The sequence below is a fragment of the Panthera onca genome, chromosome A1 (assembly GCF_046562875.1).
Source record: "Panthera onca isolate mPanOnc1 chromosome A1, mPanOnc1 haplotype 2, whole genome shotgun sequence".
Taxonomy (NCBI): domain Eukaryota; kingdom Metazoa; phylum Chordata; class Mammalia; order Carnivora; family Felidae; genus Panthera; species Panthera onca.
In genome coordinates, this window is record NC_138339.1 from 217046213 (window position 1) to 217073174 (window position 26962).

The following is a 26962-nucleotide window of genomic DNA, read 5'->3' on the forward strand; positions in this document are numbered from 1 at the left end:
CTGAACTTATTTTAAATCCTCTTAAATTTTTTGTCTTGTTTTTTGCCTAATGTATGATCTATTCTGTGATTGCTTGAGAAGAATGTGTATTCTACTTCATACACTCCATATACCCCTCATATATGCATAGCTTCCTCCGTTATCAACATTACTCACCAGAATGGTACTTGTGTTACCAAGGACAAAACTACATTAAGATCTCTTAATCATCAAAATACCATAGTTCACCTTAGGGTTCATTAATGATGTTGTACACTCTGGATTTGAACAAATGTATAATGATATATCCATTGTTAAAATATCATACAGGATAATTGTAATACCCTAAGATTTCTCTGTGCTCTGCCTACTCATCCCTTCTCTATCTCCACCCCTGGCAGCAACTCATTTGGTTGTCTCCATAATTTTTACTTTTCAATAATGTCATATTAGACATCATATGGTATTTAGCCTTCTCAGATTGGCTTCTTTTCTTAGTAATATGTATTTTAGTTTACTCCATATCTTCTCTTAGCTTGATAGCTCATTTTTTTGAATTCCTAATATTTTATACCTGTATATACCACAATTTATTTTCTCATTCACCTACCGAAGGATATTTTGGTTGCTTCTAAGTTCTGGCAATAATAAATAAAGATATTGTAAACATTTATATGTACGTTTTTATGTAGACACAAGTTTTCAATTCTTTTGAATAAATATTAAGAAATATGTTTGCTGGATTGCATGATAAGAGTATATTTAGTGTTGTAAGAAATAACCAGTCTTCCAAAGTGGCTGTGTCAATTTTCATTCCCACCAGCAATGTATGTGTGTCCCCATTTCTTCTCATCTTCACCAGCATTTATGTCTTTTACTTTGGACATATTGGCTATAGCATGCCATGGTGAAAATCTCTTACTATTCACCTAGTCTGGGTCCTTAGGGTATCATGAATCTGTATATTCATTTCCCTTCCAGCTTTGGGAAGCTTCTGTCATTATTTCTGTGAATAAACTTTCTGCCTTTTCTCTTTCTCTACTCTTGCTCAGACAGCCCTTAATACATATATTGTTGTTGTTGTTTAATGTGCCAAAAGTCTCATAGACTCCCTTCAGTCTTTTTCATTCTTTTTTCTTTCTGTTCCTCTGACTGGATAATTTCAAATAATCTCTCTTTGAGTTTGCTGATTCCTTCTTCTACTTGATCAAGTCTATTGTTTAAGTTCTCTATTGATTGTTGTTGTTGTTCAGTAATTGTGTTCTTCAGCTCCAAAATTTCTATATAGTTCCTTTTTATGGTTCCTATCTCTTTTTTTAAGTATTCACTTTTTTAATGTATTTTTTTCCTGAATTTTTTAGTTGTCTTTGGTCTTTTGTAGCTGAATTTAAGACAATTATTTTGATTTCTTTGTCAAGCAACTTGTAGATCTCCTTTTCTTTGGGATCAGCCTCTGGAGCTTTATTTTGTTCCTTTGTGGTGTTATGTTCCTTGATTCTTCATGCTCCTCAAAGTATTGTGTTTCTCTCTTCACATATGAAGAAGTAATATCTTCCATCAGTCTTTGCTGACTGGCTTCATGAGAGAAGGACCTTCATTAGCCAGCCCACTTAAAGATTCTATGGCCTTTTTTATGGATGTGGCTACCCTATTCTTAATTCCTCTTGGCAAAGAAGTCCTAGCATTGTACACCATCTCTTGATCCCAGAGAATTAGACCTATGTACACATCCTGTGTGTATTTTTTATACACACACACACACACAAATGTATATGTGTGTACATTTATAAATCCTCTCATTTATATTCCCCATGGCACTGTCCTTAAGTGTTCAAGATTGTGTGCCTTCTCCCCCATTCTACAGAATTGAACCAGCTACTGATGTCATGTGCTGTCTCTGGGAACTTGTATGTGCCTTCTGTGGAGCCTTGAGCTCACCATATGTGGAGGCTCATGTGTCCTATCGACAGGAAACAGGCAGGCTCCCTGTAGAGGTTCATGTGTGTTATCCTGGGTGCATGCAAAGAGCTTTTGGTTCATGTCTGCCGTTGGGAGAGAGCTGCAAGTGAGGAGTCCCATGGGGTTAATGGTTGGGCCTCTAGATGAAGTCTGCAAGCCTACTGACTGATGAAGTCCATAGGATCTGTGGCCAGTTTTTGAAATATGTGCATGATTTTTGTGAGCTCATGCCCCTTTCTCTGCTCCTCACACCTCCAGACTACTGAGAGGTGCTGATCCTCTCAGTGATCTGGGTGATGCAAGACAGAAGTGGGCCTCATAGGCAGTGTTCCACAAGACCGGGGAAGTTGGCCACTCTGCTGTCACTTTCCTCTGCGGGAGAAATCATGGGCTGAAGGGGATCTTAGGGTAGGGATGACATGGGTAAAGTGAAATCACTTTTTACCCTCTTCAATTCATCTATTTTCAATTTTTTTTTTTTTTTTTTTTTTTTTGCTGAAGCAGGATGCTAGAATCTTTCCATTGAACTCCCCAGTTCCACAGAGATACTCCTGTTGATGTTCTAAGTGCTAGTTGTGCTCATTGCTACTGGAGTATCATTAGGTTCTCTCACTGACATAACAAACAAATATGTGTTTATATTAACTTGGGTATACATACACATATGTATTTCTATATATAGCCTTCTCTATCTATATTCAGCTAAACATGAGTTCATATTGTCTGCAACTCGAATCCATGACCATATTGATCTTCTCAACTTCTCTCTCTACTTACCTGTAAACTTTCACCTCAACAGTGAGAAATATCTGGCTCCCACCATAACTATGTATTTGCTTAATTGTTCAGTTCCACCGTGTATCTCTAGTGGTTTCAAAATTGTTAACCTGCACCACCATGAGAAACAACTTTACAGAGGACAGGGCTTATGTGCAGTACCTTTTGCTTTTAGCTATGCAGAGTGCGTTCATTTCCAGAGCTAATTATTTCAACTCCCTTTTCCTCCACCCCGTTCACTGAAGTTGTTTTGTACATGTGCGATAGTTAGATTCTTTGCTCAGATTCTGTATTACATCCCAGCAATCCCAAGATTGCTGAACCACCTGAATGAGTTTTTTTAAATTTTGTACATTAAGGTTTACTCTTGGTGCTGTAAAGCTTTTTGAACTTTAACAAGTGTATTGTGTCATGTATCCATCAGTACAGTATCACAAGGGATAGTTTTGCCCAAAAAAAAAAAAAAAAAAAAAACAAACAAACCTTGTCCTTCACTTATTCAATCCTCCCTCCCAACCCTTGACTCCTGGCAAGTACTGCTCTGTTTACTGTCTCTCTAGTTTTTCCTTTTTACAGAATGTCACATAATTGGAATCATTCAGTATTTGGCCTTTTCACATTAGGTTTTTTCACTTAACAGAATTCATTTAGCGTTAATCCCTGTCTTTGTGTGGTGTGATAGTTCTTTTTTTCTTTTATCATTTAATAGTATTCTGTGTAGATGACCACAGGTTGCACATCCACACACCTATTAAGGGAAATCTTGGTTACTCCTAGCTTCTAAGGATATGGATAAAACTGCTATAAACATGCATGTGCATGTTTTTGTATGGAGATGAATTTTTAAATCACTTGAGCACTAGAAGCTCAACTATCAGATTATATGGGATGATACTAGAGATCTGCAAATAAAACTAACTTAACAACTTTGAAGGAGCTGATTGTCTGGTAGTAGAGAAAATCATGTAGAGCAGTAGTTAAATGTTACAATGAGAACTAGATAACGCATGCTGTGGAGACCCTGGAGAATGGTAAAGATATTTATTCCATTAAAATCATAACCTGTGTGTAGTATTTAGTATTAAAAGGAGGAAGGAAAGGACAAACTGGTATAACAAAATTATTAACTTTCATTTAGTTCTAGAATTCCACAGAGGGCTTAAAATCTAAATATGAATGAAATTAATAGCATCCAATAAGGGCAGAATAAATGGGGAAACTCAATTTATATATATATATATATATATATATATATATATATATATATATATATGTATAATTTTTTAATTTTACATTTTTCTATAATATATATTCAAATTAGCTACTAGAAATAATAAAATGTTTAAAACTGTATTTTAAAAATGTCGTTTTCAGTTCCTATAGTATCATTTTATTTACTCTGTTTTATAAGGAGTAGTATTGCCCAGTTATATGAAAACTGATTTTTATATTCACGATCTCTAAATGTGTGTAATTTTTTAAAGCTTATAGTATGCAATTTTCAAATACACACAGGGCTACTGATAGTGCATCTGGCTTACTGTTTGAATGGACAGATGGACTAGAAAGTCAATCCAAGGTTGAAAATACTCTGAAGAAAGTACAGAAAAACAAACAGGAAAGTGAGAGAGCCTACTGAAGTTTCAACAGTGAAATGGTTAAACATGGGGGCAGGGTGTGGAGGTATTAAAAAAAAAAAAGAAAGAGTTGAAGTACATATATGGGAGCTAATCAGAATATTTAAGTTGGCAGTGTAGTATTGTGAAACTAAATCAGTTTTATAGTTAGATATCAGTCAGAATCTTCTCTGACACTGTGTAAGCTTGGGGTAGTTTTCTGAGTTTCAACTATAAATTGGAATAGTAGGCTGGCATAGGTAGAGTACATATTATTGGTGAGGCACATACCAAGAATTTTCCTTGGATTAGCTTTTGTTAACCCAAATATCAGCTCTACAAATTACATGCTAGTATTTTCCTCATTATGCAGAAGAGAACCATGCCCTAAAGAAAAAGATAGACTTGGCCAAGGATACAAAGCTGGTAGGTGGTTGCATGGGCATATGGACAGTAGTGACATGCTTCTAGTTCTAACCTGATCCAAAGCTTGATGTGTTTTCTCAATAATCTGAACTCTTCTTATGCCCCATCTCTTCTCATGACACTCCCCGCTCAGTAAAGTAGTTACTTTTCCTAACCAAAAAAAAAAAGGGGGTCATTTAATTCCCTTCTCACAATAGCCCCTTTTCCAGCCAGGGAACTGCATTAGACCAAGAAGTGAAGAGAGATTAGGACACATTCAAGAACCAGAACAGTGTTGAACCCTAAGACAGGAGGGAGCAGTGTATGATCAGCAGTAGGTATTTTGTAAACCAGATAGGAAAGACACAAATTCCTGACAGTAATGAAGTAAGCAAATTCCCGACAGTAGTAAGCAAAGATAATCTTCAAATGGTGTGACTCAATCGCTGAAGTGGCCATCCCAATGCAACCATTGTGCTAAGAGAGCAATATGTAGCATGAACAATATTAATAGCCTCTGAAGTACTCCAGATGAGAGCTACAGACCAGACCACCCCAGAAGTATGTGCTTGGCTAAAGTTTGTACACATTTTTGGCAAAGAGGAATTGGAGTGTGTAGAAGTATGCAATATGGCACATACCTCTATTAGGTTGTTGCATCTCTTCAAAATAAGCCTTAAAAAAGTCTTACTATAAGTGCATATAGATAGAAAGTATAAGAATCAGGATTTGAACCCAGTTATGCTCTACATCACATATGTAGTGATTCTTTCTACTATCCCCTGTTGTGGCTCTTTATTTATTCTTTTAGTAGTGTTTATAAAGTTTTGGATTAACAATTCTCCAGCTATTATTATAAATATCTAGGCTTTATGCACCTCAATTAACTATTATAATAAAAATTCTGGGGCACTTGGGTGGCTCAGTCAGTTAAGCATCTGTTTTCAGCTCAGGTCATGATCTTACGGTTCGTGAGTTCCAGCTCCGTGTTGGGCTCTGTGCTGACAACTCAGAGCCTGGAGCCTGCTTCAGATTCTGTGTCTCCCTCTCTTCTGCTTCTCCCCCATTCACACTCTGTCTCTCTCCTTAAAAAATAAATAAACATTAAAAAAATTAAAAAAAAAAATTCTGGTCCCCAGAGTAGGCAATGCAGGTAAGAAATTCCTCTTATAAAAGATAAATTCCAGAATTAGTTCTTATTGCAAAGGCCTCCGTCCATCTCTCTAAATTTATACTTCACTTGCTCTATATAAATATTCTGCAGAAATTAGGCTGTCTATGTAACATGTTTTAAATATTGCTTTTCCCCTGATCCATAACGTTCATTCCCCTGCATTCTTTTTATTCATCTCTTACGGGGAAGTCCTCCTCTGCCACTCCCAGACACAGTGATCATGTACCTTTGATACTGTTTATCTGCACTGTCTATGTGACAGAAAACATAAATCCCTTTTCATTGGTATTTGCTCTTTTTAAAATGTGTATGCCCTGGCTCCTCAATCAGATTGCCTATCTCTGAAGAGCAGTCTTATATTGCATGCTTTTTCCAGTATATTCCTTGTGTCTGGTTCTCAACAAGCCTTCAGTTAATGTCACAGGTTGAGGATACAATGAAAGATGATGATGATAATGATGATGGTGACTATGATATTTATGTTGACTAATATCTTTAAAGCTGACCTGTCCACATAATTGGATGATATGAATGAAAATATAAATATAAGGGTAACGTTGAGTACTTGTCAGATGTTAAGCACCATCCTTATTTATTTCCCAAACCCAATGGGTACTATATATCTTCCCATTTTAATGAGTGTAGACAGACTAAAGAACTTTTCCAAGGTCATACACAATAAGCAGGAGTGGCCGAATTCTGGTCTTTCTGGCCCCCAAATCTCTATTCTTCCATGCTAAGCTGAAGTATCATGAGAGCTGAAAAGCCTCCATGAGAAAACCAGCTGGCAGCATCAGGACCCAGCCCAGGTGTGATGGACCAGCAACTGCCATCTGGCAGTACAAATTTGCTTTTGAGAGCCTATGTCATCACTGAGATTCAAACTTGTGTTTTGAAGACATTGTGACTTTTCAACCAATCCTTTGTTAACACCTAAATGTATATGCCGGTTTAATTACAGAGGTGTACTCAGACAGAACTTAATTTCACAAAGTACCTTGCTCCTGATAATTATAGCCCTTTGCAAGACAACAAGTCACAGCCAGAGGGTAGGAAAGGATATGACATTCTCAAATATCAGCATTTTTATAGGGGATTTACAAAAGAAAGAAGATACAATTAACAAATATAAAACATATGTTTAAAAAATTGTTCTTTTGTTGATTCCAAGTTATTTTTTCTTCCAAGATGATAGAAATTTTGCCCTTTCTACTTGGGCACCAGAAATCTCCAACAACTTTTTTGACCAGGAGAAATGTCAGCTTGGGATATAATAGCTCCCAGCTGCTTGGCTTCTCTTTATTGCTACAGATTTCTTGGGACATGATCTGTTTCTCCTTGGCTTGTTTTTTTTCTCAATTTTGATGTAAACAAGTTAAACATATTGCTATAGAAAGAAATTTTAAGTATTCTGTATTCTATGTTCACTGTGGTAGGTCATCGTTACCATTAATCAGAAGCTCTGGACATCTGGAGACTACATCTTCTACAATTAAAATAATAAAGGAAGCTAGTACACTCAGTGACCTTTGGGCTACTTAGGAGTTATGCCTTCAGCTGAAACAGAATGAAGATAACTTTGAGGAAAAACCGTACCTTGTATATAGCAGAAACATGCAAAATGGTTACTCAAAATTAAAGAGATTCGATCCACTGGATAATGTTTTACGTATATTTTATTTGACTTTTTCAATTATTTATTAAATAAAACATCCCCAAATCTAACTGAAACCTCCCTTATCTCTACCTGTGTAATTTAGCAATTTAGGCACCTATGTCAACCAAACGTTTCAAAACAGTAGCCTGCAATTTTTATTTTCCAAAGACCCAGTCATCTCACAAGTCACTCCAATGAAATTGCTCTTGCTAAGGTCATTAGTGACCTGATAATTGTATAACTTAATGAATATGTTCTCGTTCTCACTGGACAACTATGATATTACTATGATATTTTTTAGCTTTGTTTACCTCTTTCACATCTTAAAACTCTCTCTTCCTTGGATGTCCCTTGTTCATCTTAGACCTCTCTATTTCTTTCCTATATTCTTTGTGGATTTCTCTTATTTTTCCTATCCTTAATTGTTGGGGTTACCCAAATTTAATCTCTGGCCAACAGCCCTTTGATGCCATATATATATATATATATATATATATGTATATATATATATATATATGTATATGTGTGTATATATATATATATACACACATATACATATATATATATATATACATATATATATATATATATATATATATATATATACACATACATACACACGCATATATATATATGGCTATACACACACACTCTTGCTTCATCCCAGATTATCCCATGTAACCTTTTATGGTTTGAATTGCTGCCTGTATGCTGGTGTCTCCAAGATGTACATTTTCAGCTCAAAGAATATCCCCTCCCCAACATTTAGACTCATATGTCCAAATGTATCTTAATTGTCCCATAAGAATGTCAAAATCAACATGCTCCAAACTAAATTTGTCGTACTCTCCTCTAAACCTGCTCTTGTGTCCTCACCTTTTTTTCACTGTCATTATTGCGTATCTAGTCACCAAGGTAGAAACTTGAAAAGTAGTCTATGATTCTTCCATGCCTTTCACATCTTAGACCCAATAGATATTTGGCAACTATACCTCACAAATCCGTTTGCTCACCTTTAACTTTACTCCAATTACCATGCCATGTTTCAGACCCTTCTTATCTCTGGTCTACACTAAAATAACAAACTCAAAATTCTTATCTCCAGTTTTATCAGTTCTCCTAAGCTTCCATAGTGACCTACCTAAAAGGGACAAAGATGTCCCTTCCATGGCTTCCCTTTCCCTCTAAGGTAAACCTGAAGTTCTGTTTAACCTATGAGGCATCTTTTAATCTGACCTCTTCATACCTCTCCAACTTCACCTTTTGTGTCTCCCTCTTCTTTCCTCTTTAAATGAACTGCTTATTTTTTCAGTATTAAATTTTCTGGATGACATAGGCTTTGCTGTTCTTGATCTTTTCTTGGAAGAGGACTATTGAGAAAAACAATTATTTATTTTGTACTAAATTCATAAAATATATTTTAAAAAGTATTCCATGTTTTCCAGGTTGGGGGGATGGACATAATTTAGAATTATTGCAACTATAAAAATTTATGTAAAGTTTAAGCAGTGTTGTCTTCAGAGTGATCAGCAAGACAACCTTTATCCTTTATTTCCAAACCCTATGTATCGTGGTCTTATAAGGGTATCTATTGTTCTCATTGCCTTTTTAATAACATGTGGATTATGTGTATGTGTAATTTATATGTGTGTGCGTGTGTGGCATGCATGTACACATGCATCATGACACATGAGTGATGATGAGCTTGAAGGCTTGTGTAGGGTAATGACAAATATTGATTGAATATCATTGACTATGATCTGTAAGCTTATTCACTGTTTTTAAAAGGAATTGGTTATTAAATGAGAGCTTTTAATGCTTAGTTCTATAATGATTATTATGTCCCTTCTAACAGGTGCATTTTCTATGTGTATTTTTAGCAGGAGTGCTTGTAAAAGCAGAACTACATGTTCTTCTGCCCAAAGCCCTCTTTACCTGTATCCATCAATTTTCCTGTCTTAGTCACCCAATAAACAGTCATCCCACTTACCTTACAGTGAAATGTTGATTTTAAGGGAACTTTTTTTAAGGGAACTTATTTTAAATAGCTGGATACACTTGTCTTTTCATGTTAAAACCACTTTCTGGACAAGTGTTGTATGGATATTTGAATTTTCATGAATATTCAATGTGATGAATATATTTAGGATTGTGATGCCAGGAGACATCAGGATGTCACCAAGTGTTCTTAAGAGGCTTCACCTCATCCCTGCCAACTTAATATCACTTATTCATTCATCAGGCATTTATAAGATACCCATTTTTCATAAGAAATAAAGTCATGAGTCATCCCCTCACTGTAATACAGTGAAGTATAGTGTAGTGCAGAAGGCAGGAAGCCCACTGAAATCCCAAGAATAATATATGGTGAATACCACTAGATAGTTGTAGAATACTAAAGCCAAAAGAAGGGTACTCAATGCCTATGGAAGGGTTAGAGGAAGCTACCCGGAGGAGGAGCCATATGAGTAAATTGCTTAGAAATCCTCTCTGCTCTTATTACCTGAGCCCTCAATCCAACCCATTTTTCCCAAAGCTACTTCTAGGGGTTTCCATGACTCCTCCAGATGACTGCTTAATTTGAGTGTAAAAATCAGTCATATTGAGTTCTAAATTAATTCCATTTTGTCATGTTTTATTTTATAAGAAAAGTTAACAATAGTTACCCAGTGAACATCCACTGAGCACCTATTGAATGCCAGGTATTACGCTAGGTTTCTGGGATATAAAAATAAGTAAGACATAGTTCTTGTACTGAAGGAACTAAAAAAACTCTTCAGATAATTAGTAGTCATTCCTATTCTGGAATGTTCTCTTTGCTGCTCCTTCCACCTGGAACTCCCTTAGCTTCTCTCTTCATCCAATTAGCTTATACTCATTTCACAGGTCTCAGATCAAATGCTACTCTCTCCAGAGACCATTCCTGACCGCCTTATTTATACTAAGTTATTCTTGTTATTCCTAGAAAACCATTCTTTTCCTTGATTGACCTTATACAGTTTCTACCTATGTGATTAATATATGTGCTATTTGTCTCCACTACCAATGCCCTGTTCCATTAGGGGAAGGACTTGTGTCTGTTTTACTCATCCTCATGTGTCTAGGGCCTAGCATTGTTTTAAGCAAGTAGTGGGTCCTCTACAAATATTTGTTGAGTTGGAAGAGTTTTAATTATGTATGAGGAAACTCTGTCCCTGAGAATTTATATGATTTTGCTTATGCATTAAAATTTTGAGATACTGTGTTTTATTTATTATTTATTTAATATACTGTGTTTTATAGTTGAACTCTATAAAGATTTTGACAAATTTTCATTACACAAGTCAATAAAGTCAAATATTTACATTACTGAACAAGACACAGCTGGATATTGGCTGTGTAAGTATTAACCTCTTTAGCCCTTGTTCTATGGGTCTACATCTCTCCAAGGAAGCTACACTCATACTGGGCAGCTATGGCCAGTCCTGTCCCAAGACTGTTAGGTCAGTTAGACCTTAGAGCACAAGACATACCTGGAGGGGGATCCATTGCTATTCCCACCAACACCACCATTAGATTCTTTTTTTTTAAGTTTTAATTTAAATTCCATTTAGCTAACATACAGTGTAATATTAGTTTCAAGTGTACAACGCAGTGATTCAGCATTTCCCCACATCACCCAGGGTTTATCACAAGTTGCTCTTCTTAATCCCCATCACCTATTTCACCCATCCCCCCCCCCCCAACTCCCTTCTGGTAATCAGTCTCTTCTCTGTAATTAAGAGAACTCTGTTTTTCTTTTCTTCTGTTTTTTTTTTTTTTTTTTTTTTTGCCTTTCTCTCTCTCTCTTTCTCTCTTTGCTCATTTGTTTCTTAAATTCCACATATGAGTGAAATTATATGGTATTTGTCTTTTTTCTGACTCACTTATTTCACTTAGCATAATATTCTCTAGCTCTATGCATGTTGTTACAAAGGACAAGATTTCATTTTTATGGTTGAGTAATATACTATTGTATATACATACCACATCTTTATCCATTCATCAGTCGACGGACACTTGGGCTGCTTTCATAATTTGACTATTGTAAATACTGCTGCTATAAACTTCAGGGTGCACGTATCCCTTTGAATTAGTATTGTTGTATTCTTTGGGTAAATACTCAGTAGTGAAATTAGTGGATCATAGGACAGTCCTATTTCTAACTTTTTGAGGAACCTCCATACTCTTTCTCAGAGTGGCTGTACCAGTTTGCATAACCACCAACAGTTCAAGAGTGTTCCCCTTTCTCACATCCTTGCCAATACCTGTCATTTCTTGTGTTGTTGATTTTAGTCATTGTGACAGGTATGAGATGATGTCTCATTATAGTTTTGATTTGAATTTCCCTGGTGATAAGAGATGTTGAGGATCTTTTGATATTTCCTTTGGCCATCTTCCTTGGCAAAATGTCTTTCTTCCTTGGAAAAATGTCTAGTCATGTCTTCTGTCCATTTTTAATTGGATTATTTGTTTTTTGGGTATTGAGTGGTATAAGTTTTTTATATATTGTGGATAATAACTCTTTATTGGATATGTCATTTGCAAATGTCTTCTCCCATTTTACTTTGTTGATCATTTCTTTCACTGTACAGAACCTTTTAATTTTTATGTAGTCCCAATAGTTTATTTTTCCTTTTGTTTCCTTTGTCTCAGCAGATATAACTAGAAAGAAGTTTCTATGGTTGATGTCAAAGTAGCTACTGCCAGTGTTCACTTCTAGGAAATTTTTTGTGGTTTCAGGTCTCACATTTTGGTCTTGCATCTGTTTTGAATTTATTTTTGTATATGGTGTAAGAAGGTGGTCCAGTTTCATTCTTTTGCATGTTGCCATCCTGTTTTCTAAACACCATTTATTGAAGAGACAGTCTTTTTCCATTTGGATATTCTTTCCTGCTTTGTTGGAGATTAATGGACCATATAACTGAAGGTTTATTTCTGGTTTTTCTATTTTGCAGATACATTTTTGTACCAATAGCATATGGTTTTGATTACTACAGCTTTGTAATATAACTGAATTATGGAATCATGATGCTTCCAGCTCTACTTTCCTTTTTCAAGATTGCTTTGGCTATTTGGGATCTTTTGTGGCTCCATACAAATTTTAGGATTGTTTGTTCTAGTTCTGTGAAGAATGCTAGTGCTATTTTGATAGGGATTGCATTAAATGTATAGATTGATTTGGGGAGTATAGACATTATAACAATATCTGTTCTTCCAATCCATGAGCATGGAATGTCTTTCCATTTCTTGGTGTCATCTTCAATTTATTTCATCACTGTTTCATTGTTTTCAGAGTACAGGTGTTTCATGTGTTTGCTTAGATTTATTCCTGGGTATTTTATTATTTTTGGTGCAATTATAAATGAGATTGATTCCTTAACTTCTCTTTCTGCTGCTTCATCGTTAGAGTATAGAAATGCAACAGATCTCTGCATGTTGATTTTGTATCCTTCAACTCCTACTGAATTTATCAGTTCTAGCAGTTTTCTGGTGGAGTCGTTCAGGTTTTCTGTATAGAGTATTATGTCATCTGAAAATAGTGAAAGTTTTACTTCTTCCTTGCTTATTTGGATGCATTTTATTTCTTTTTGTTGTCTGATTGCTGTGGCTGGGACTTCTAGTACCATGTTAATTAAAAGTGGTGAGAGTGGACATCCCTTTCTTGTTCCTGAGCATAAAGGAAAAGCTCTCAGTTTTTCCCCATTTGGGATGATAATAGCTGTAGGTTTTTCATATATAACCTTGATTATGTTGAGGTCTCTCTAAACCTACTAAACCTACTTTGTTGAGGTTTTTTATCATGAATGGATGTCATACTTTGTCAAATACTTTCTCTGTGGATTAGATTCCATCTTTGAGTCAGAACCTACATATCATAAGAAGGCAACAAGGAAAACTCTTTTATCCTTAAAAACTTAAAAAAATTAACATGAACACACCACTGTTATTTTATTATGGCATTCTCTTACAGGGAGACAGAGACACTCTAGAAGCTAAAACAAAAACCAACATTTAAAAATCTATACTTTTTTTTGGAACAGGAAGTATGACAGAAGAAAACTGTAGAAGAAGTTAAAAGAGCAGACTTTCAAATTATTTTTTTATCTTGGCGGGAAAGAAAAAAAATCCCTGGAGCTTTCTCAATATAGGAAGTGTGGATATTCTTGGCCTAATTCCTGTCTAGCACTTCTCTGTACTCTTTCTCTCTGACACACCTCCCCCAACCCCTCTGTTAAGGAGTTCTCATTTGCATAATTAAACTGCTTGACAGGGATGCTGAGAAAGTTGAACAGCCAAGCACAGAGCCAAGTATCTTCAAATGCCATCCTTAGCCACATGCCCACTATACAAGGGAAACTGTTTAACCATTTGAAGAGAAAGCAGAAGCTGTATACTGATATTCAAAATGTCCATGGCATATATTTATGAAATCATGGGCCTCCTGGCCTGAGGGCAGAAAGAAATGATCACCAAAGGGGAAATAAGATGTGTGAGAACTGAAATGGAAAATTTAAATGTATTTTGCAGCTCTTGGAGGTAGTCACAGCTTACCCAATATATGTGAAGAGCTAACTCTCTCCATGATAGTCATGATACACCACATAAAATTCCAGTCAATAGAGTCAAAATTTTGGGTAAGTTACCTTTAGGAAACTAATTACAAGATGCACATAGGTTATCTGATAGTTGATGATCTAACAAGCATATATATATATACAAGACACTAGGAATTATTTTTCTCATAACAATGAGGAATAAGAGAAATAGCTACTACTGAGTAGGAGGAATTCTGGAGAATAAAAGGAAAGCCTCAAGCTGGATAAATTTGACCTAAAAGGATAATGGGACATAATGCCTCTGGCACAAAGGTTAGATGTAGGAAGGAAGCAGTCACTTTGCCTTTCTTTCAGCTTTGCCTTAGACTAGAGCTCTGCTGATTCTTCCAGTCACCACATGTTTAACTATTATTAGTGTTAACAGGAAAATAAGTTAAAATACATATGTGGGTTTTGTTATGTCTTGGCTAAAGACTGGAATGAAGGTGTTGGCCAGAATCCAGGGCATCTGAGTTCTTGCTGGAAGTTGACTATACCTTCCACCACAGCGTGGACTCAACTCCAACCCTGGCCTACATTTCTCCTGAGTAACACCTGCTGACCAGTGATATTCAATCCACCATATCCTGGGGCTTCATGTCTGTCATACTGTGTAGAGTGAACCTCAGCATCCAAGGGTCATCAATCCAGGGTCATGGTCCTGCTTTATGATAGCAGGAGCTTTATTTGACTTGTTCGTTGCTGTGTTTCCAGTACCTAAAACAGTGCCTGCCATATGATAGGTGCTAAATAAATATTGATCAACAAATGAGTGAATGACAAAACAAGAAATTAAAGCAGAAATTGAATAAGATGACCTACTTGTCTGGCTTTAAAACTGAAGGTTTTGAAGTCCAGGAATCTCCTCAGTCCAAGGTTAATTAGGATGGTTGATGACTCTAATGCCCAACCATATGGGTGAAATCCATAGTGTAGTCATGAGAGCTTATTCATCCAACAAGTGTTTTTTGAGCATGTAATCTGTGCCACTGTTCCAAGCACTAGATTAGAGCAGTAAACACGATACAAATCACTCAGATGGACCTTACATTCAATATGGCAGTCCTTTAAATACACAGACCAACAGATACACAGATAATAGAAGATCATGTGGTGAGATGTTCTGTGAAGAACACTGAAATGGCATAAAGAGGGATAGACGAGGGGGAACTATGTTTGATATGGTGATCAACAAGAGTGTCCTTATTTGAGCACTATCCTGAATGAAGTAAGGGAATGAACTTTGATGATGTATGGGGGATGTGGCCTAAGAAAAGGAAAAGCAAAGGCACAGGCCCTGAGGTAGGAATATCCTAGGATTGTTGGAGAAATCAAACTGCTACGATTTGAACCACCCTCTGAAGTTGAAAGCTGTAGAAAAACAAATCTCTATGACCACCTCTCTTCATGTGTACATTTTTTAAATCATCCATTTATTTCAAAAATATTTTTCTAGGTGCCCACTATGTGCCAGGGGCTATGCCATATACAAAGATGAAATTGCCTCGTTCTTATTTTTATTGAAGTACAGTGGACACACAGTGTTACATTAGTCCCAGGTGTACAATATAGTGATTGTACAAGTCTATACATTATGTTATACTCATCGCAATATGGCATCTATGATCAGATGATCATCTCTGACGATACAACACAATGGATTATGATTGACTACATTCCCTATGCTGTGCCTTTTATCCCCATGACTTACTCATTCCATAACTGGAAGTCTGTGTCTCCCAATCTCCTTTACCTGTATTGCCCACCATACCACTGCCTTCCCCTCTGGCAACTATCAGTTTATTCTTTGTATTATGGGTCTGTTTCTGTTTTTTGTTTTATTTGTTTAGATTTTTAGATCCCACATACGAGTAAAGTCATATGGTATTTGTCTTTCTTTATCTGACTTAATTTACTTAGCATAATGCCCTCTAGATCCATCCATGTCATCACAAATGGCAAGATCTCATTCTTTTTCATGGCTCACTGATGTTCCATTATATAAATATACCATATCTTCTGTATCCACCCATATATTGACAGACGTTTGGTCTATCAATTAATTGCAAATAATGCTGCAAATAGTGCAAATTGCAAATAATGCCACAATAAACATAGGGGTGTATATATCTTTTCAAATTAGTTTATTTCCTTTGGGTAAATACCCAGGAGTGGAATTAATGCACTATATGGTGTTTCTACTTTTAATTTTTTTAGGAAACTCCAAACTGTTCTCCACAGTGGCTGTACCAGTTTGTATTCCCAACGTCAGTGCACAAGATTTTTTTTTCTATGTATCCTCACCAACATTTATTGTTTCCTGTGTTTTTGATATATTTTGATTTGCATTTCCCTGATGATTAGTGATACTGAGTATCTCTTCATGTGTCTGGTGGCCCTCTGTATGTCTTCTTTGGAAAAATGTTTATTTATGTCATCTGCGCATTTTTTAATTAGATTTTTTGGTGTGAGCTATATAAGTTCTTTATATATTTTAGATATTAACCCCTTTGGCTATATCATTTGTAAACATCTTCTCCCATTCTTTAGGCTGCCTTTTTTTATTTTGTTGATTACTTTCTTCAGTATGCAAATCTTTTTATTTTGGCATATTCCCAATAGTTTCTTTTTTTTTTCTTTTCCCTGAGGAGACATATCTAGAAAAATGTTGTTATGCCCGGTGTTAGAGAAATTACCGCCTATGCTTTCTTCTAGGAGTTTTATGGTTTCAGGTCTCACATTGATGTCTTCAGTACATTTGAGTTTATTCTTGTTTATGGTGTTAAAAAAAAAAGTGGTCCATTTCCATTCTTTTACATGTAGCTGTTCAGTTTTCCCAGCACCACTTACTGAAGATATTGTTTTTCCCAAATTGTATATTCTTGCCTCCTTTGTGTAGATTAACTGACTGATCATATGATCATGGGTTTAATTTTGGATTCTCTGTACTATGATAGGTCAATATCCTTGATCTATGTGTCTATTTTTATGCCAGTACCATGATGTTTTGATTAGTACATCTTTGTAGTATATCTTGAAATAGGAAATTGTGATACTTCCAGCTTTGTTACTGTTTCTCAAGATTGCTTTGGTTATTCAAAGTCTTTTGCAGTCCCATATACATTTTAGGAGTGTATATTCTAGTTCTCTGAAAAATGCTGATGGCGTTTTGATTAAGATTGCATTGAATCTGTATATTGCTTTGGGTAGTATGGACATTTTAACAGTATCAGTTCTTCTAATCTGTGACCTTGCCCTATCTTTCCATTTGTTTGTATCATCTTCAATTTCTTCATCAGTATTTTATAGTTTTCAGAGTACAGGTCTTTCACCTCCTTTGTTAAGTTTATTCCTAGGTATATTATTCTTTTTGGTGCAGTTTTAAATGGAACTGTTTTCTTAATTTCTCTTTCTTCTACTTTGATATTAGTGTAGAAACACAGTTGATTTCATGTATTAATTTTGTATCCACCAGCTTTAATGAATTTATTTATTCTAATAGTTTTTTGGTGGCATCTAGGATTTTCTATGTATAGTATCATGTCATCTGCAAATAGTGACATTTTAACTTCTTGTTTACCAATATGAATACCTTTTATTCTTTTTGTTATCTGATTGCTGTGGCTAGGACTTCCAGTAGTATGCTGAATTGAATAAAAGTGGCTAGAGTGGGGACACCTGGGTGGCTCAGTTGGTTAAACATCTGACTCTTGATTTCAGCTCAGGTCTTGGTCTCACAGTTCATGGGTCCGAGCACTGCATCAGGCTCCATGCTGACAGCATGGGTTGCACTTGGGATTCTCTCTCCCTCTCTCCCTCTTCTCCCTGTTCATGTGTATGTACATGCTTTATTTCTCTCTTTCTCACAATAAATAAATAAACTTTTTAAAAAGTGGCTGGTGGGGCGCCTGGGTGGCTCAGTCGGTTGAGCGTCTGACTTCAACTCAGGTCACGATCTCGCCATCCTTGAGTTCGAGCCCCGCGTTGGGCTCTGGGCTGACAGCTCAGAGCCTGGAGCCTGCTTCTGATTCTGTGTCTCCCTCTCTCTCTGCCCCTCTCCCGTTCATGCTCTGTCTCTCTCTGTCTCAAAAATAAATAAACTTTAAAAAAAAGTGGCTGGAGTATTTTGTTTTGATTTTGCAAGAAAAGTTCTCAGTTTTTCACCATTGAATATGGTTTTATCCATTAGTTTTTCATATTTGGCCTTTATTATGTTGAGGTATGTTTCCTCTAGCTTTACCTTGTTGAGAGTTTTTAGCATGAATGAAGTTTATATTTTATCAAGTGAGTTTTTTTTTGTATTTTTGAGGCAATAACAATTTTTATCCTTTATTTTGTTGATGTGTTTTATCATGTTGTTTGATTGGAGAATATTGAACCATCCTTGCATCCCTGGCAGAAGTCTCACATGACTGTGGTGAAGGATCCTTTTAAGGTATCATTGAATGTAGATTGCTAATATTATGTTAAGGAATTTTGCGTCTATGTTCATCAGGGGTATTTTCCTACCTTTTTGGGGGGAAGGGGTTGCATCTTTGTCAGTTTTGATATCATGGTAATGCTGGCCTCAAAGAATGTATTTGGGATCTCTCTTTCCTCTTTTATTTTTTTGTAATAGTTTGAGGAGAATTGGTATTAATTTTTCTTTAGATGTTTGATAGAATTCACCTTTGAATCCATCTGGTTCTAGGCTTTTTTTTCTGTTGGTAGTTTTTTGAGTACCAATTCAATTTCATTACTAATAATTGGTCTGTTCAGATTTTTTATTTCTTCCTGATTAGGTTTTGAAAGATTTTATGTGCCTAGGAATTCATTTCTTCTTGGTTGTCCAACTTGTTAGCACGTAATTTTTTATGATAGTCTCCTATAATTTTTTTGTCATATTAATTGTTATTTCTCCTCTTTTATTACTGATTTTATTTATTTGGGTCATATTTTTTCTTGTTGAGTCTGGCAAAAGGTTTATCAATTTCATTTGTCTTTTTCCAAGAACCAGCTCTTGATTTCATTGATATTTTCTATTATTTTCTTAGGCTATATTTCATTTATTTCTGCTCTGATTTTTATTATTTCCTTCCTTCTACTTACCTTGGGCTTTGTTTGTTCTTTTTGTAGTTCCATTCAGTGCATGATATTAACATTGGCTCATTCTTGTCCATCCTTTCCCCCAAAGGACAGGGCCTCTCCCCAGTATTCTCAGAAGGTATCCAAGGCTATACTCTGAAAAGACTAAAAAGATTTTAAGCAACCCTGAATCATGCCTAACTTCTACCATTGCCATAATGTGGGATCTCTTGCTTTTAGGTCCCTCCCAGGAGGTTCATCACTGCAGCAATTACACAGAGTAGGATCATTGAAAGGAGTCATGAACATTCATAGGGTATACTCTTTTAGGACCTCAGTAAAGGTAAGGATACAGTGCAGCAGGAAAAGGAAAATGCAGACAAACATCAAAGAGTTCTGAGACTTCCAGGTAATTTCCAAGATCCTCTCTCAGTAGCACAGGCTATGCTTCACCTTTGGATTGTTAGCCTCTAAGCATTTACAGTGATACCTTGGTCTCAAGAGAGCCAACACATGTGTTTACTGAGGGTCCTTATTTCCTACTAATTATATGGCTAAAATCTAGCTGCATAACCAGTTAAATCAGGACAAACCATCAAGCTATACATTTTCAGTAAACAATACAAAGAAAATTCTGCAAGGTGCATGCAGGGGAGTTTTGATTCTTCTCAGCGTGTTATGAATCACCAACTACTTCTTTTCATCCTTATCTTAGCTGAAAGTACCAGTCTTCCAGGTGCCTCTGCCAGTGTGACTGCCACTGCCCCCTGCCCTGAACTGCCAAAAATGTGAAATTCCGTCTGTGCCCATCTTCTCTCTTCTTTACCTGTTCATCTCATCCAGGTCCATAAAATGAAGCACATTTATCACCTGACAAAGCCTGAATTTACAGCTTCTGTGCAATTCTGCACTTAATATCTGTGTGCAGATACGCAGTAGGCATCCCCAACTTAATATGTTCATAGTAAAACTGTTGTTTCTCTCCAGTCTTTTCCCTTTGGCAATCATCTCCATGTCAGTCTTTGGCATGAAGTCCACAGATACTATGTTGTACCAGTTATATATACCTCATCTGAGGGGACGTGTTCTTGATTCTTGATTTTTCACTTTCCCTTACCATTCATACATAAGCACATTCATTAGCTTTCTTTCAAAAGGATTCCAATTTTGATGCAAACAGGCTGCATACTAGAGTTGTACTTATAGAATATGCATAGCGAGCAACTAGGAGGATGGGGAGAGCTTAGGTAAATCTGAGAGCTTCCTTTCCCATGGGGAGCAGAAGGAGATGAGACTAGAACATGCAGTACTCAGAAACCAGGGACTGAAAAAGAACTCCACTTGAGAATCAGATGGGCATTTAGGGGTCAGGAAGCACATAGATCCTCAATATTTAAATGAAGCATTCTGAAGCATTATCAACAAGAAAACCTTGAAATTAAAGCTACTCCTGCCTCAGAAAGGAACCCTGTGACAGTTCCTTCTTTAGGAAAAAAAATGTATTACAGGATAAAGCCACCTTTATTCTAAATAAATACTAAGAGACTAAGAATAAAGAGTAAGAGAAGGAGGGAAATTAACCTACATGAGGTGGAACTTTGTGGAGCTGGATAAAGGTAGATTGACATAGGAAGAGAATGAGTAGGTTTATTTTGGTTAAGATGGATACTGTCCAATCAGAAATAAAGTTAGTTCCTTAATGACTGAGATGGCAATCTTTGACCTGATTTGTAAATGGAATTTGCTATTTCAGAAAAATGTCAGGTTTTATCAGAGGCTTCAAAATTTTTAAAGGTTTTACTGAATTTGGCTTTCTGATACAAATGCAAATAAAACCAATTGCGTAAACACAATATACTTGCATTAAGAATCGCAATTGATATAGGTAAATTAACTTTCTCATAAACAATACAATTCATGGGGGTATTGCTAAACAAGCTAAATATTGGCATCTTATATATTAAAAATAAGTCTGTTAAAGGTTTGTTCTCAGCACAAGTACCCACAATCATAGGACACTAGCTTATTGCCATCTCATCTGAGAAGAGAATCCACTTACGAATGAGGCTAGCAACGTACGGATGGATGTAGCAACAAGGGTGGAACAGAGTAGCAGTGTCTTGTATAATTAATCAAGACTCCATTCTGGGGCATCTGTTTTTCAAAAGGACACTAGCTAATAACACTCACAGAAAACAGTTGTTGATGGGCCTTTCAGCCTTAGAAGAAAGTGGCCCATTACATTCTACATAAACACAACTTTCACAATCAAAAAGAGGAGGTTATACGTGATCAAATATAAAGAAACAAAAATAAAATAACTTTAAAAGTTAACTCTCTTGGTCTTCTAAGTAGGCTTACAAATGTGTGATTTACTAACTAGCTTAGTAACTTAAAATATCTCTGAAAAGAGGATAATAATGACAAATTATAACTTGATTATATTTACATTTTAAAATGTTTGGATTAGGATAAAATGTAAGCATTTTTAATATGACAGTTATTATATAAGTGATAATAAATACTCAGCTATAATAAACTTTTACATGCGTGGGTAGATTAGTGAGGAAAGAAGAAAAAAAAATGACCAAATAAAAAGAAGCCATGTTGCAATATGAAATCTAAGTTGCTGTGTATCAACGTTTGTTTTAGTGATTTGCGTGAAAGTAAATTGGTAAGAAAACCCCCTAAACCAAACCAATAAAAGGCTAAATTACATGGCATTTTAAGTGCAACTTTATTACAGATTTCTTTTTCTCAGATTTTAATTAAGAATATAATCTTGTATAGTCATCTGTAACTACTGTAGCTATAAAAGAGGTTTGACAGAACAACTAAGAATGAAAAAAAAAAAAAAAAAACTATTTCCCTGAGTCATAAGACAGCTTGATGGTACCTAATTAAGTCGTTTCAGATCAATCCCAAAATGCTTCTCTTCCCCAAGTAAGAAACACTACAATAGAGGATTAAGTTAGAAAAGGCAACAGCCAGGACAAAGCTTCTTCTCCATGTTAGCTTTTCAAACTTTCTTCCATTTTAACATTAAGTGGCCCTTCTGTTGTGGAGAAAAATGTTTCAACAGTCTTCAACCTAAATAAAAGAAATGAAGCCAGGTTATTTGAATTCACAAGCAATGTAGGGTAGTGGTGGTGATGGTTTTTCATTTTCATTTAAAACTGGTTGAAAGTTCTATTGGACAAACTACAGAGAAATTGACAGAGAAAAAATACAATGACTAGTTTTATTTATTATGCATTCAGATCCCTTAGTAGTTCAGACAGTATTTATTTCTCTTTGAGTTTCTGTTGCTTATAAACGTCTACCAGGGAACGTACAGTCAACATTTCTTTATCCCAGACTGAGCCTGCATCTAAGCTTACAAAGTGCAATGAAGAAGTAAAGTATGTAATTTATCTGCGTCATTCAGGGCCCCATTAGTTTAGCTTTGAAACGCCGTTCTAATTAATCAAATGTGATTTTTTTGTTGTCACCCCGTCATTTAGAGTATGTTGAGAAAGCTCTTTTTAAGTCTCCTAAAGAGGACAATAGCAAAACTGATTTTGGCGGAATCTGTGGAGTATTATACTCTTCCTATGCTCGCAAAAAGAATCTCAAATTTTGGTAATCTATCTTTCAAAAACAGTACTACCTTGGATCTCTATTTAAAATGGCAAAATACTGGCATATTGAATTATTTCTCACATTTCCTGAAACTATTGACTCATTTAATTGTTTTAAGTTTATTTATTTATTTTGAGAGAGCAGGGAGGGGCAGAGAGAGAGAAAGAGAATCCTAATCAGGCTCCACAATGTCAGCCCAGAGCCCGATGTGGGGCTTTATTTCATGAACCGTGACATCATGACCTGAGCCAAGATAGAGAGTCGGACACTTAACTGACTGAGCCACTCAGGCACCCCTTGACTCATTTTAGTCATATCTTTTTTAATTTTAATGTAGCCTGTAAGTTTTATTATTTTCTTATAAGTGTAATACCTCTCAATTGAAACTTTTCCAAGGATACCCAAAGACTTGTATACAGTGCCTTATTGAGATGATTTTGTACCAGTGATCGTAACAGCTCCTCTGATTTAAATATCTAGTTATTTGTTTGCTTCCTTGATTAAAGTTTCAGAAACCATGCCTTCATTTCAATATGTCCTTACTGAATGTAAGAAGGCTAACATGTAACTTCAGAAAGTAGAGGCAAAGGGTGACCCAAACCTTGTCAGCTTTGTAATAATTACATTTCCTCCCAGGAGGCCTAAACAAACAAAAAATACTTCCTCTTTGAAACTTCAAGCTATTTTCTGAATCCAAAATGAGACTTAAATTTACATTTAAGGCAGAGGGTCCATATCATCTAGAAAAAAATTCAACTGAGTTTTATAATCTAAAAAAAGTTGAAAAAATTACCCAATAATAATTCTTGGGGAAGAATACAAATTCTCAATTAGCCTAATGTCTGTACATATTTTTAAGATTTTATTTTTAGTAATCTCTCTACTCAACATGGGGCTTGAACTCACAACACCAAGATCAAGAGCGGTATGCTCCGCTGGCTGAGCCAGCCAGGTGCCCCAACCTAATGTCCATATTTTAGACTGAGAAATGAAGGGTTTCATTAGTAATGTATGCTGTGAGATGTGAGCCAGAGTTTGGTATCCCTCTGAGAGATTTGGAGGGAGAAAGATGCATCTTGACTGTATGAATTTAGGGTGGTTGTGCTGAAAGTTGGTGTTTGGTCTTAGGGGCTAACTTGAGAGGGTTCTCATGCATGCCTGTGTTTGCAGGACAGCTGAAACACATAGAAGGAAGACACTAATGCAAGGTATTCATCTCATGCTGGTAGAGAAATGAAAAAATGAAATTCATTTAGGGTTGACCTGGACTGGACTGTTAAACTGAACATGTGGTTGTTTAAGATTGGTCAATACAGAATGCTCTGATATTGGCCTTTCTGTTATGAAGTTACTGTCCTGCTTGAAGCCAGAGAGCCAGATGGTGTACAACCTCAGGAGGTTCATGGACTTCAGAAAGCTTTCATCTATACACCTCCAAAATTGAGAATGGAACATTTTACTTACAAGCACTTAGACCAGTTCCTTTCTAGGTCTGGAGGTACCTAAACAGGTACTCTGAAGAAAGAGTAAATGACAACGAACTAGGGGCGCCTGGGTGGCGCAGTCGGTTAAGCGTCCGACTTCAGCCAGGTCACGATCTCACGGTCCGTGAGTTCGAGCCCCGCGTCGGGCTCTGGGCTGATGGCTCAGAGCCTGGAGCCTGTTTCCGATTCTGTGTCTCCCTCTCTCTCTGTCCCTCCCCCGTTCATGCTCTGTCTCTCTCTGTCCCAAAAATAAATAAACGTTGAAAAAAAAAAAAAAAATGACAACGAACTAGCTTTAAGCCCAGCATGGGATAAAGGATGATGTTCTGACTTGAATTATCTAGAAATCTCATACACAGAAAAGTGAAACTAATCGTGTTAGGGGCTTGCCAGTCTCCTTCCTCCTTGAAAGGGGCATGTCAATCCTTTAAAATCCCCTGAACAGTGACTTTATGGTAAACTCTTATAACTCAGGCTACATATATATAACAGAAAAGTTGAGTGGGATTCTGTCTGTATCAGTTTCCACTGTGATGCCAGTTTGACAGAAATCAGGACACTAAAGTGAATGTAATACTGATTCTCTCACTCCATGTGCAGATTAACTGAAAAAAAATGTCCCTAAGAACCTACTCCATGACTTCTGTTTCCTCAGCCTGATCAAGAATAGATAAAGGCTTCACAGAGGATGGGCAGATGAGAAAAAAGATGTGTTTGGAAATCGCTCTTGTCAAGCTGTGAGTTACCTACTGCCACCCCTTTTGCAGGAGGGGGTGGCATTTCCTTCTAACCACAAGTGAGGAGGGCCTCACTGAGAACTCTCAGAGAGCTTTGACATGGCTCCATCCTGGGAAATCGAGAGGCTGGAGGAGCCTTGCGAGCAGAGCCAGGAGAGGCTGCACTGTTGGCATCGGCCTCCACCCACCTAATCATGAAAGCAAGGGATATGTGGGTATTTGCCTAGACCAGAAGTGTTTGAGCTTTTGAGTTGACCACTCAAAAGCTTGAGTTGACCAAGGGATATGTGGATATTTGCCTTGACCACAAGTGTTTGAGGAAGTTTTGAGCCCTGCCTAAAAGAATCACTTAAAGGAAAGAGTAAGTATTAACAAAAAGAGACTGTAAGTTTACAGTGAATATGCCAGGGCTGAGGGTGGGGCATTAATCACTGTCCTGAGTAGAGAAACATCCACTTAGGTCATGAGAACTCAAGAGCCCATGAAAATATCCCGTTGATAAAGATGCAGAGCCACCACCCAGCCCCTCCATGTCTGACAGTTTTAATCATCTGCTATGATCATTTGGCACAGAACCACCCAGGGAGGTAGGAGTTGCTTATTCCTCACATCTATTCCCCACCAGAACTTAGAACTTGGAGAAGTCCTAAACAGAAGCAAGAACATAGAGAAGAGAGGAAGCAGGCTAAGAGGAGAGAGCCAGAGGGCAAGACCAAGTTCCTTACCTGCAGGCTCACAACCAGAAGGTCCAAACTGGGGGAGGGAGAACATGTAATTCAGAGTTATGCTTAGAGCTTTGCTTATTATATGAAGCTGGACATTTATTTTACTTACAAACTGAGGTCGCACCTGTCATTTAAAGTGAACACAGATCACATAAGAGAGCAGAGAAGCCAATGGGAACTGTCAAAACTTTCACTGGAGACTGGGGAAAGTTATCCCTATTGAAGAAAGTTTAAAGGGATAGTATGTTTAAAAAAAAAAGTACGTATTGGTAACAACTCATGTATTTTGTTCCTTGTATGCTTAACTTATAAATAAGTAGTGAGTTTAGAAGAGTAGTCCTTTATCAGAACTTTGTACCAGGGTCACCTAAGGGGATGCTTCAAAACTCATATGCCCAGGGGTGCCTGGGTGGCTCAATTGCTTGGGGTCCAGCTTTGGCTCAGATCATGATATCATGGTTTGTGAGTTCAAGCCTTGCATCAGGCTCTGTTCTGACAGCTTAGAGCCTGGAGCCTGCTTCAGATTCTGTGTTTCCCTCTCTCTCTCTGCCGCTCCCCTGCTCATGCTCTGTATCTCTCTCTCTCTCTCTCTCAAAAATAATAAATAAACATTAAAAAAAAAGCATGTACCCAGATTTAATCCTGAGTATTCTTATTTGTCAGGTAGTGGTATAGTCCCAAGTATATTCCCAATATTTTTTGGGAAAAAAATCTCCAGAGAATTCTGATGCTCACCCCTGGTGAGGAACAATTTACTTATGTAAATCCATGGATTACAGTTCATTAATAACAAGCCATGGAAACAAAACAGGTTTGGGGGGAATGTGACTCACTCGTTGAGTTGAATTAATTTTGAGTTAGATGGGCCATGTTGTTTATATCATGTAGTATTTCTCCTATTCTTCCAGGATTAGTGCCTAATGCCAAAAGAGTAATAGCTAATGCTCTAAAGAGCAATATAAGTGTAATTATTGGAAGCAGGAGATAGCTTCCAGGGAGCAGTCTGCATTGCTGAGTGCACAGTAACCCAGGAAGTGGGTATTCAGGAAAAGAATGCAGTTTTGCTCCTGCTGGAGGATTATGGCTAGAACAGGTTTTTAAACATCACTACTCAGTTCCTTGAACTCTTTCTTATCCAATCGCCAGC

At 36.7% G+C, this 26962-nt stretch overlaps 1 long non-coding RNA gene across 1 annotated transcript in view; it reads right to left on the reverse strand.

Annotated features, from left to right (window-relative positions):
- Positions 1–22098: 22098 nt before the first annotated feature.
- LOC132682086 (uncharacterized) overlaps positions 22099–26962 on the reverse strand; it is a 96928-nt gene continuing 92064 nt past the window's right edge. The window contains exon 3 of the long non-coding RNA XR_009611461.2: positions 22099–22338. This is a non-coding gene — a long non-coding RNA (uncharacterized LOC132682086). The remainder of the gene's footprint in view (positions 22339–26962) is intronic.